Source organism: Salmo salar, chromosome 10 (genome assembly GCF_965601325.2).
Source record: "Salmo salar chromosome 10, fSalSal1, whole genome shotgun sequence".
Classification (NCBI taxonomy): Eukaryota; Metazoa; Chordata; class Actinopteri; order Salmoniformes; family Salmonidae; genus Salmo; species Salmo salar.
In genome coordinates, this window is record NC_138300.1 from 94,610,882 (window position 1) to 94,623,115 (window position 12,234).

Genomic DNA, 12,234 nt, shown 5'->3' on the forward strand with positions numbered 1-12,234 from the left:
CTCACTAGAATGATGGGGTGAAGTCAGGCGCAGGAGACCAAAGATGCGTAGTAGGGTGTTTTATTTCCTAATTCCAACAAATCCAATCAGGAAATGAACAAGGAAAATGAACCAGACAAAAATATCAATGTCCACCTAAACAGGGTAGGAACACAGTCCAGAAACAAAAATAACATCTTCCACAAAATGAATCATGAAAACAAAAAACACCCCCATAAACCCCACGACAGGCAACAACGAACAATCCCGCACAAAAACCTAAACCCAGACAGCAAGACTAAATACCCCACTAATTACCTAACTCAAAACAGGTGTAACACAAAACCAGACAAAACCAAACGAAAAGGAAAAGAGGATCGGTGGCAGCTAGTAGGCCGGCGACGACGACCGCCGAGTGCCGCCCGAACAGGGAGAGGAGCCACCTTCGGTAGACTTCGTGACATACACTGTATTTCTGATCAATTTGATGTTATTTTAATGGACAAAACATTTGCTTTTCTTTCGAAAACAAGGACATTTCTAAGTGACCCCAAACTTTTGATTGGTAGTGTATATATTTTTTATTGTCTAATGAATTCAATCAATCAGTCAATCAATCTGACAGTTCTATTGAGACTGAGGGAGAACTTCCTGGGGTGGAATTAAATCACTATGCGTTGCTCTAAGGGTACAAAGTATGGCTGGGAATTGCCAGGGACCTCACCATACAATATTATTCTAATACTAAGGTACCGATACGATGTATTGCGATTCTATGTGTATCACAATTTATCACAATGCTTTATGTATTGCGATTCGATGTTCCAAACATATTGCTTCAGAGGGACTGATAATAAAGTTTTGATCAGTCATAGAAATAAAAGTGCTGAAAACATGTTGGCTCACCATTTAAAAAGAAGACTGAGGCCAAACTACAGGAGGAGAAATACAACAGTTTTGGCGCAGGTACAGCCGACTAGCGCTAGCTTACGTCAACTATCTATCAAAAAAAGAGAATCGATACATTAAATCAATATAATATCATCAAAAATAATGTACTGTATAGATGTTTCCCCCCATTTCAAAGCACTAACAATTTCTATCTATCAATTTCTACTTAATATACTGTACCATTAGTTGATATTCCCATGACCAGACCAGCGTTCACTATCGAAAGCTGGGAAGTCCGTTAGCTAGCGTTACACCACCATATTGACTGCCGAGAAAGGTTCAATATCATCTCGCTTACAAGCGCTAGATACCAGCAGTCCAATGCCAATACCTTGTAGCAGGGCTATTTCTGGTAGCACCACAATCACAGTCATTATGAGCAATAACCTGGTTCCTCCCTCCACACATCCCAGAGGAAGAATGTGTTGGCAGAGTCAAAGGACTAGTGTGCAAAGTGAATAGTTGTATTTATTTATTAAAACAACAACAATACAATACGAAGACAATATGAATGGCCGCCCATCAGTGGGTGCTCTCGCCCCCACCCTCCCCAAGACCCCGGCAGGGCGAAGCCCCTGCCCCAAAGGGTTTTTCTCCAAGAGTAGGAATATTGACAGACCTGAGCAGAATGTATCTGAGGAATTACAACAGTAAGCCAGACTCTACTGGTTAATTACTGACTAAATCAAATAACAACATTAATCATCAGACATTATACAAACACCATGGTCATGTTGGAGAGGGGAGATGAACTAGACTAAATGGACAGATCTATAAATGAGTAGGAATTAAACACAAACACACAATCTCTCACTGGTCCTTTTGGATTGCATGCTTGTCTATGCAGCGTACATGCCTTGGTGAACCATGCACATGTGATGAGTACCTTGCTGCCTGATATTTGAAAACTTCAACTACCAGAGCTATGTGTCAGGAGTTAACCGACTCCCAGGCCATGTTTGAGAGAGCAGGGCAGTTCTCAGCCAGAGGGACTGGCTTTGACATTTAATCTAAAGTTCATTAGCCAGCAATCCCTTACATGCACACACACACACTCACATGCACTTGCACACACATACTTGCACACACGCACATACGCACACACACACACACACACACACACACACACACACACACACACACACACACACACACACACACACACACACACACACACACACACACACACACACACACACACACACACACACACACACACACACACACACACACACACACACACACACACTGAAGTTTCCTAAACTCCCCTGTGGTGTTGGAGGTACATGAAGGAAAAGCCCTTCTACTTTCTCAACCAAACTACAGCTCAGAGAGAAAACTGTCTTTCTCGATACTGCAGAGAGAGAGAGAGAGGAAGAGAGAAAGTGAGAGGAGAAAGACAGAGCGAGGATAGAGGGATAAAGAGAGAAGAGAAGAGAGAGAGAGAGAGAGAGAGAGAGAGAGAGAGAGAGAGAGAGAGAAAGAAAGAGAGAAAGAGAAAGGGAGAACCAGTGTGCTCCTCTATGAAGTCCCTCTGGCTCGGTCTCCTAGCAACAGTTGTCAGGGGCAACCCCCGGCCTCTGCATGCGACACACCGTGCTTTGCATCTGCTGTGTGTGTGTGTGTGTGTGTGTGTGTGTGTCTGTGTGTGTGTGTGTGTGTGTGTGTGTGTGTGTGTGTGTGTGTGTGTGTGTGTGTGTGTGTGTGTGTGTGTGTGTGTGTGTGTGTGTCTGTGTATATTCTTGGTTTTACTATCTTTGTGGGGACCAAAAGTCCTCACAAAGATAGTAAAATAAGGAAAATTCTGTGGGGACATTTCACCACTTCCCACAAGGAAAACAGCTATTTTAGGCTTAGAGGTTAGGGTTAGAATTAGGGTTAGGGGTTTGGGGTTAAGCTTAGGGTTAAGGTTAGGTTAAGGGTTAGGGTTAGAGGTAAGGGGAAATAGGATTATGAATGTGAATGAATTGTTTGGTGCCCACAAGGATAGTAAAACAAACGTGTGTGTGTGTGAACCCAGTAATCACGTAGCCGAGTGTCTATATGGCTCAAACCATTCAGTGTTCGTATTTCAAACTATAGGCCCATAATCATCATCATCTGTCAGTACAGCATATGACAGCCATGTTGCCACATGCAGGGCATTGGCATACTGATTTGCTGTGCTTAAAGTTACCTATGTTAGCTTGACCCATTTCTGCACTGATGCTCTCACACACACACACTATTGAATAATCCCATAGCCTCTCACAGACATAAACAGACACTGCCCCCTACTGCTAAGCGGCATGTAAAACAGCTAAAAAATTGTGAGGATGTGAGGAAGAAGCCATCTGAGATGTCCAAACATTCATGTTGTCCCATATACAGACCTGGGTTTCAACACGCTTGTGTTCCATGCTATATCTGTCAACTACACTGACTATACCAAACATTAGGAACAATATCGTAATACTGCCCCTCAGAACAACCCCAATTTGTCAGGGCATGGACTCTACAAGGTATCAAGATCTTTCCACAGGGATGCTGGCCCATGTTGACTCCTATGCTTCCCACAATTGTTGGCTGGATGTCGTTTGTGTGGTGGACCATACTTGATACACACGGGAAACTGTTGAGTGTGAAAAACCCACCAGCATTGCAGTTTTTCACAAACCAGTGTGCCTGGCACCTACTACCTTACCCCGTTCAAAGGCACTTCAATATTTTGTCTTGCACATTCACCCTCTGAATGTCACACATACACCATCCATGTCTCAATTGTCTCAAGGCTTAAAAATCCTTCTTTAGCTTGTCTTCTCCCCTTCATCTCCTCTGTAACTAGTCCCCAGGTTGTTGCTGTAAACGAGAATGTATTCTCAGTCAATTTACCTGGTAAAATAAAGCAATTGAAGTGGATTGAAGTGGTTACACTGATTGAAGTGGATTTAACAAGTGACATCAATAGGGGATCATAGCTTTCACATAGATTCGCCTGGTCAGTCTATGTCATGGAAAGAGCAGGTGTCCTTAATGTTTTGTATGATCAGTGTATGTTGTAAGGTGCAACATCAGACATAGAGAAAACATTTATGGTTACTTTTATAGTTGCCCATCTAGTTTATTCACCATCTATCTACAAATAACACGGTTCAGTTGAATGAGAATTTTGAATGAATTTAATAAATATGATTATGAGTAACTGTGTTACTGCTGTTATTACCGTGGTAACATTCCACCTCTGATTGGAATGTAAATGTAGAGTATCTAATCACAGTCTTCCATAATTATAATAAATTGTAATCATCCTATTTCATTCCTCTCATTGACTTGTATAGTATTTATTATGGATCCCCATTAGCTAATGCCAAGGCAGCAGCTACTCTTCCTGGCAGCAGTGTCTTTCCCCTCTTATCCCTCTATTCTGTCTCATCCAACTTTGGACTTCAATTTATTCATATTGATGTGTAATCCTGTGAAATGTATTTCCTGTAACGTATGGTGTTATCATTTTCCTAACCCCCAGTCTCAAGCTATAATAAATATCACAAAAGGAATGACTCAAACATAAAATGTATATACCATATCAACAAGCTAATATCCTTTTTCCTTTGTATATGACGGGAGAATTAAAGCTCGCTGGAAGGCGATGCATTTTAAAAACGACTAACCCATGTTGACACCCAGCTGGTGTCTCAGTCTATAGTCTATACCTGCCGTGGAAGCCAGACTGTTATTTCCTGGGTTGTGTGGTAATTGCAGATAAGGTGACTAAAATTGTAATGAACTGAATACAGATTCTGTTTCATTCCAGTTAATATGTGTGTGTGTGGTGTGTGTGTTGGAGTGTCAGTGTAAGTATGTGTGAGTGTGTGGTTTGAGTCCAGTGAGTCAGTGAGTCAGTGCAAGAGAGTCAGCGCAAAAAAGGGCCAATGCAAATAGTCAGACGTTTTATGGATTGTGGGTAGAAGCTCCTCAGGAGCCTTTTGGTGTCAGACTTGGCACTCTGGTACTGCTTGCTGTGCGGTAGCAGAGTGAATAGTTTATGGCTTGGGTGGCTGGAGTCTATGAACATTTTCCTGGCCTTCCTCTGACACTGCCTGGTATAGAGGTCCTGGATGGCAGGGAGCTGGACTCCAGAGATATACTGGGCCGCCCACACCACTCTCTGTAGCACCTTACGGTCGGATGTCAAGCAGTTACCATACTAAACGGTGATGCAGCAGGTCAAGATGCACTCAATGGTGCAGCATTAGAACCTTTTGAGGATCTGAGGGCCCATGCCAAATCTTTTCAGCCTCCTGAGGGGGAAGAGGCATTGTTGTGCATTCTCCACAACTGTGTTGGTGTGTGTGGACCATGTTAATTCCTCAGGGATGTGGACACAGAGGAACTTGAAGCTCTCGATCCTCTCCACTACAGCCCCGTCGAAGTGGATGGGGCGTGCTCAGCCCTCCGTTTCCTGTAGTCCACGATTACCTCCTTTGTCTTGCTGATGTTGAGTGAGAGGTTGATGTCTTGGCACCACACAGCCCTCATCATCATTGGCTATCAATACTTTTTTTGCTCCATAAGTAATCCAACAATGTGTACACAAATTTGAAATAGACAAGATGCCGGCGTACACATTGTTGGATTACTTCATGGAGCAAAACATTTATTTTAATAACGGAGCATTTTCTAAATTCAAATGCACGACCTGCAAAAAAACCCTGTAAAATCTTTGATTATATCACATTATTCTAGTGTACAATCTGTAGCTAGCATCATGGGTGCATCCCATTGATATTTCCTTTCTCCTGCAGTGTTCACTCGTTCACTAGGCCTACTTCCTACGAAATGAAAGTATTGGATTTCTAGAGGCATGTGTTAGTGGGAGTTTGCTAAATGTTTCTTGCAACAGTCATTTCCTTTCAAATCAGTGAAGGAAGTGAAGTGAACAAGTGCACACTTTAGGAGGAAGGAGCGATAGCCCCCAGAGTAATATGGGTAATGGAGTGTTTTAATTAGACAGAGCAGTAGGACTATGAGTAATTTGGTCTGGTTAAGTGTACTCTATCTCCCATTAGAGGAAGTTACAGCATTAGAAGTAATCTCCCTCTCTCTCTCTCTCTCTCTCTCTCTCTCTCTCTCTCTCTCTCTCTCTCTCTCTCTCTGTCTCTGTCTCTCTGTGGATTAGTAGATGGTTGGTAGGGGGAGGAACGGAAAATACTACAATAGACAGACCGCGTTTGCTATGACAACCAAGTTGAAGCACTCATCTGTCTGATCACGTGTGTGGGTAGGCCTCATCTCTGTCTCTGATAGAGAGAATATGCTGATAGTGAAATATACTGTACTACTCCACTCTGAAAGTGGAGTAGTTTTTTGGGGCATCTGTACCACACTTTACTATTTCTATTTTTGACAACTTTTACTTCACTACATTCCCCTCAAAAATATTGTACTATTTACCCCATACATTTTTCCCTGACATCCAAAAGTACTCATTACATTTTGAATGCTTAGCAGGACAGAAAATGGTCCAATTCACAGAGAACAACCCTAGTTATCCCTGCTGCCTCTGATCTGGCGGATTCACTGAACACACATGCTTCATTTGTAAACTATGTCTGAGTGTTGGAGTGTGCCCCTGGCTATCCATAAATTTAAAAAACAAGAGTATTGTGCCATCTGGTTTGCTTAATATAAGGAATTTTTTATTATTCATACTTTTACTTTTACTTTTGATACTTAAGTATATTTTAGCAATTACATTTACTTTTGATAGTTAAGTATATTTAAAACCAAAAAATTGTCATTTTCTATAAAATCTTTACTTTTAATCAAATATGACAACTGGGTACGTTTTCCACGACTGATAAAACAGCAGCATTTTCTCTTAATTACTCCTACACATCCAGCCCTTACTTACCCTTACCATAACCCTAACCTTAATCCTAACCCTAACCCTAACATTAACCCCTTACCTTAACCCCTAAGCTTAAAATAGCCTTTGTCCTCATGGGGGTGTGGGAAATCTATTTTGGAGATTGTACAGTGCCTTGCAAAAGTATTCACCCCCTTGGCATTTTTCCTATTTTGTTGCATTAAAACCTGTAATTTAAATTTATTTTTATTTGGATTTCATGTAATGGACATACACAAAATAGTCCAAATTAGTGAAGTGAAATGAAGAAAATAACTTGTTTAAAAAAATTCAAAAAAATAAAATAATAAACGGAAAAGTGGTGCATGCATATGTATTAACCCCCTTTGCTATGAAGCCCCTAAATAAGATCTGGTGCAACCAATTACCTTCAGAAGTCACATAATTAGTTAAATAAAGCCCACCTGTGTGCAATCCACCTGTGTGACATGATCTGTCACACGATCTCAGTATATATACACCTGTTCTGAAAGGTCCCAGAGTCTGCAACACCACTAAGCAAGGGGCACCACCAAGCAAGCTGTCACGACTTCCACCGAAGGTGGCTCCTCTCCCTGTTCGGGCAGTGCTCGGCAGTCGTCGCCGGCCTACTAGCTGCCACCGATCCCATTTTCCTTTTCGTTTGTGTCTGTCTGTTTTTTCCACCTGTGTTCAGTTTAGTTGATTTCGGTGGGTTTATATACACCCCGCTGCATGCTAGGCTTTGTGCGGGATTATTTGTGTGTATTGCATGTTAGGGGTGCGTGCCTGCACCACGGGGTTTCGATTTATTTTTGGTAGATGTTACCGTGGGCTTTCGAGACTGTTTTTTGAAGTCAAGGTTTCTCCTCCGTGTGTGCGGTTTATTCCCTGTGGGTGGCGACTACGTTTGTGCTTGTTTTTCCCACTTGTTAGTATTTGTGAGTTCGGGACCGCCTTATTAAATGTTGTGTGCCACTGGAACTTCTTTGCTCTCCTGCTCCTGATTCCTACACCCTCCCTCCTACTAGGAGGCATTGTTACAGAATCCCGCACCACCACAATGGAGACAGCAGGAGCTGACGCGATCCCCACTTCCATGGAGGAGCATGTTCAACATCACACCACCGTTCTCCACCGTCTCGGGACCGCCATGGATCAGGTGATGGCAACGATGGAGAGATGGGAGAGGGGTGGCCTGCCTACCCCTTCACCCGCCACGTACCAACCTACACCACCACCTTCTCCGGCGTCATCCGGGCCCAGCGGTATTCGGCTCGCGCTCCCGAGGGAGTACGATGGGACAGCTGCCGGGTGCAAGGGCTTCCTGCTCCAGCTGAAACTGTACCTGGCAACCGTTCACCCGGATCCTTCGGGAGGTGAGAGCGTGAATGCCCTCGTCTCCTGCCTGTCAGGCAAAGCTCTGGAGTGGGCCAATGCAGTCTGGGAGGGACCAGACTCGGCAAGGGACAACTACCCAGAGTTGAGGGTGAGCGTCTGTTCCATCTATGGCAGGAGACGAGGAGTGCCCAAGACTTCGCGCTGGAGTTCAGGACCTTGGACGCCGGCTCGGGGTGGAACGACACGGCCCTGATTGACCACTATAGGTGCAGCCTACATGAGGACGTCCGGAGGGAGCTAGCATGCAGAGACACTACCCTCACCCTGGACCAGCTAGTGGACATGTCCATAAGGTTGGATAACTTGCTGGCTACACGCGGGCGTCCAGATCGGGTCCTGTTGGTTCCACCCCCCAGCACCTCCACTCCAACCCCCATGGTTAGGAGGTGCTGCAGCGAGGGCAATCAGAGGAGGAGCCTCGTCCTGCACAGTATGTGGTCGGAGAGGGCACACTGCCGACCGGTGCTGGAGGGGCTCGTCTGGGAGTCAAGACGGCAGGCCGAGCACTGTTCGGACACCCCAGGTAAGTCAGCACCAGGCTCACCCAGAGCCCCCTGTTGGTCACATGTATGTGTTAATTTCTTTCCCTGAGTTCTTCCCCCATTCTCAGCATAAGGCACTAGTCGATTCAGGCGCAGCAGGGAATTTTATGGACCGCGGTTTCGCCCATAGGTTAGGGATTTCCCAGGTTCAGATGGACAAACCCTTTCAGGTGCACTCCCTAGATAGTCGACCATTAGGGTCAGGGGTGGTCAGGGAGTCCACGGCTCCACTGTACATGGTTACGCAGGGGGGTCATAAGGAGAGAATTAGTTTATTCCTCATTGATTCTCCTGTGTTTCCGGTGGTGCTGGGGATTCCCTGGTTGCCTTTCACAACCCCACTATTTCGTGGCAACAGAGGGCTCTAAAGGGGTGGTCAGAGGAGTACTCAGGTAGGTGTGTGGGAGTTTCTATCGGTGCAACGATGGTGGAGAGTCCAGCCCAGTCTCCACCGTGCGCATTCCCTCCGAATATGCCGATTTGGCTATCGCCTTCTGTAAAAAGAGGGCGACCCAATTCCCACCTCATCGACGAGGGGATTGTGCGATAAACCTCCAGGTAAACGCCGCACTTCCCAAGAGTCACGTGTATCCCCTGTCACAGGAGGAGACGGTGGCTATGGAAACATATGTCTCTGAATCTCTGAGGCAGGGGTACATTCGGCCCTCCATGTCACCTCCTCGAGTTTCTTTTTTCTGAAGAAGAAGAAGGGAGGTTTGCGTCCGTGCATTGACTGTAGAGGTCTAAATTCTATTACGGTGGGGTACAGTTACCCGCTACCTCTCATCGCTACGGCGATGGAGTCATTTCACGGAGCACGCTTCTTCACAAAATTGGATCTCAGGAGCGCGTATAACTTGTTGCGTATCCGTATCCGAGACTTTGTTTTTTGAAGTCGAGGTTTCTCCTCCGTGTGTGCGGTTTATTCCCTGTGGGTGGCGACTACGTTTGTGCGTGTTTTTCCCACTTGTTTGTATTTGTGAGTTCGGGACCGCCTTATTAAACGTTGTGTGCCACTGGAACTTCTTTACTCTCCTGCTCCTGATTCCTACACCCCCCTCCTACTAGGAGGCATTGTTACACAAGCGGCACCATGAAGACCAAGGAGCTCTCCAAACAGGTCATGGACAAAGTTGTGGAGAAGTACAGATCAGGGTTGGGTTATAAAAAAATATCCAAAACTTTGAACATCCCACGGAGCACCATTGAATCTACTATTAAAACATGGAATGAATATGGCACCACAACAAACCTGCCAAGAGAGGGCCGCCCACCAAAACTCACGGACCAGGCAAGGAGGGCATTAATCAGACAGGCAACAAAGAGACCAAAGATAACCCTGAAGGTGCTGCAAAGCTCCACAGCAGAGATTGGAGTATCTGTCCATAGGACAGATTTAAGCCGTACACTCCACAGAGCTGGGCTTTACGGAAGAGTGGCCAGAAAAAAATAAGCAAACATGTTTGGTGTTCACCAAAAGGCATGTGGGAGACTCCCCAGACATATGGAAGAAGGTACTCGGGTCAGTTGAGACTAAAATTTAGCTTTTTGGCCTTCAAGGAAAACGCTATGTCTGGCGCAAACCCAACACCTCTCATCACCCCGAGAATACCATCCCCACAGTCAAGCATGGTGGTGGCAGCATCATGCTGTGGGGATGTTTTTCATCGGCAGGGACTGGGAAACTGGTCAGTATTGAAGGAATGATGGAGGGCACTAAATACAGGGAAATTCTTGAGGGAAACCTGTTTCAGTCTTCCAGAGACTTGAGAGTGGGATGGAGGTTCACCTTCCAGCAGGACAATGACCTGAAGCATACTGCTAAAGTAACACTCGAGTGGTTTAAGGGAAAACATTTAAATGTCTTGGAATGGCCTAGTCAAAGCCCAGACCTCAATCCAATAGAGAATCTGTGGTATGACTTAAAGATTTCTGTACACCAGCGGAACCCATCAAACTTGAAGGAGCTGGAGCAGTTTTGCCTTGAAGAATGGGCAAAAATCCCAGTGGCTAGATTTGCCAAGCTTATAGAGAAAAAGTATTGACTTTAGGTGGCGGGCGGGTGGGGGGGGGGGGTGGGGGTGAATAGTTATGCATGCTCAAGTTTTCAGTTTTTTTTGTCTTATTTCTTGTTTGTTTCACAATAAAACATATTTAGCATCTTCAAAGTGGTAGTTATGTTGTGTGAATGTAATGATACAAACCTCCCCAAAATCTATTTTAATTCCAGGTTGTAAGGCAACAAAATAGGAAAAATGCCAAGGGGGGTGAATACTTTCGCAAACCACTGTAGATCCCCACAAGGATAGAAGTACCAACACACACACAGACACGCACACATGCGTCTCACACAAACCACAGACGAACCCACACACACTCGTGAGAAGACCATTATAATGAGTGGTATTCCCCTCAAGCTCCACCAATAGTCCTTATTCAGATAGTTTCAGTTTTACCCTCCCCACCCTAACCCAAAGCCACATCCAGACAGTCCTTGTTAAATTCTTGCTTGAGGAATTACTCTTTGATAAGAAGCTTTTTTTGTTTATTTTTGAACATTTTAATTAAAACCTATTATAGTAAGTTCCTTAATCGTTACCCAGAAATGATTTGATGTTGAGATACTTTAATGCATAATGCATAATGCATTGGACCTTTAAACGAATGCATTCTAATGCATGCAGTGCAGTCACACACCAGTGGGTCTAACGTGAATATCTCACTCTCTCTCTTTTTCTCTCCCACGGACCCCTGGACAGACAGAAAAGAGTACAACTGAATGCAGAGCAGAAGGGAGCAGCAGTGGAGACAGGAGGAGAAAAATAACCAGTCTTCCAGAACACACTACACTATATGAGTAATTATATACATTGATGATTCGGTTGTGTTTTACAGTGGATCTAAACTATTAATAAGGCTGTGTTTGCAGTAGTTCCTTCTCCCTCAATACAGCCAGCCTCTCCCCATCATGCCTCCAGCCTGGATAATATGCCCAATCATGCCAGGCCAAACTAAGCCATTCTTAGCCATGACAAAGAGTGCCAGGCCCTCTTGACATTCTGTAAAACAAATCTAGTTGTTTTAACTAAATAATAGTAAGTAACTGGTTCCACAACACTTTTTGGTCAAAGTGGTACCCTTAATTTACAAAAAAATGTTGGCCTTAAGCTTAGCTCCAATATAAAAAAACATTGGCAAAAATTCCATATACTTAAAATGATGTGTTCGCTCAACTTGTCTCAAATGTTCATTCAACTATAAATGATTTGGGAATGTTACCTAAAAAAAGGCTGTGAAACTAGTTACACACACAGTACTTTTAACTTACATAATTGACACACATGATTACATTGTGCATGTTCATTTATACACAAACTAATATTAAACACGTCCTCAGCTGGGACTTCAACTCACAACCTCTTGGTTCACAGCATTCTAATCTCCCTGCTACACCACCATGTCTGTGTCAGTAACTGATTCACAGGTGTATGGCTA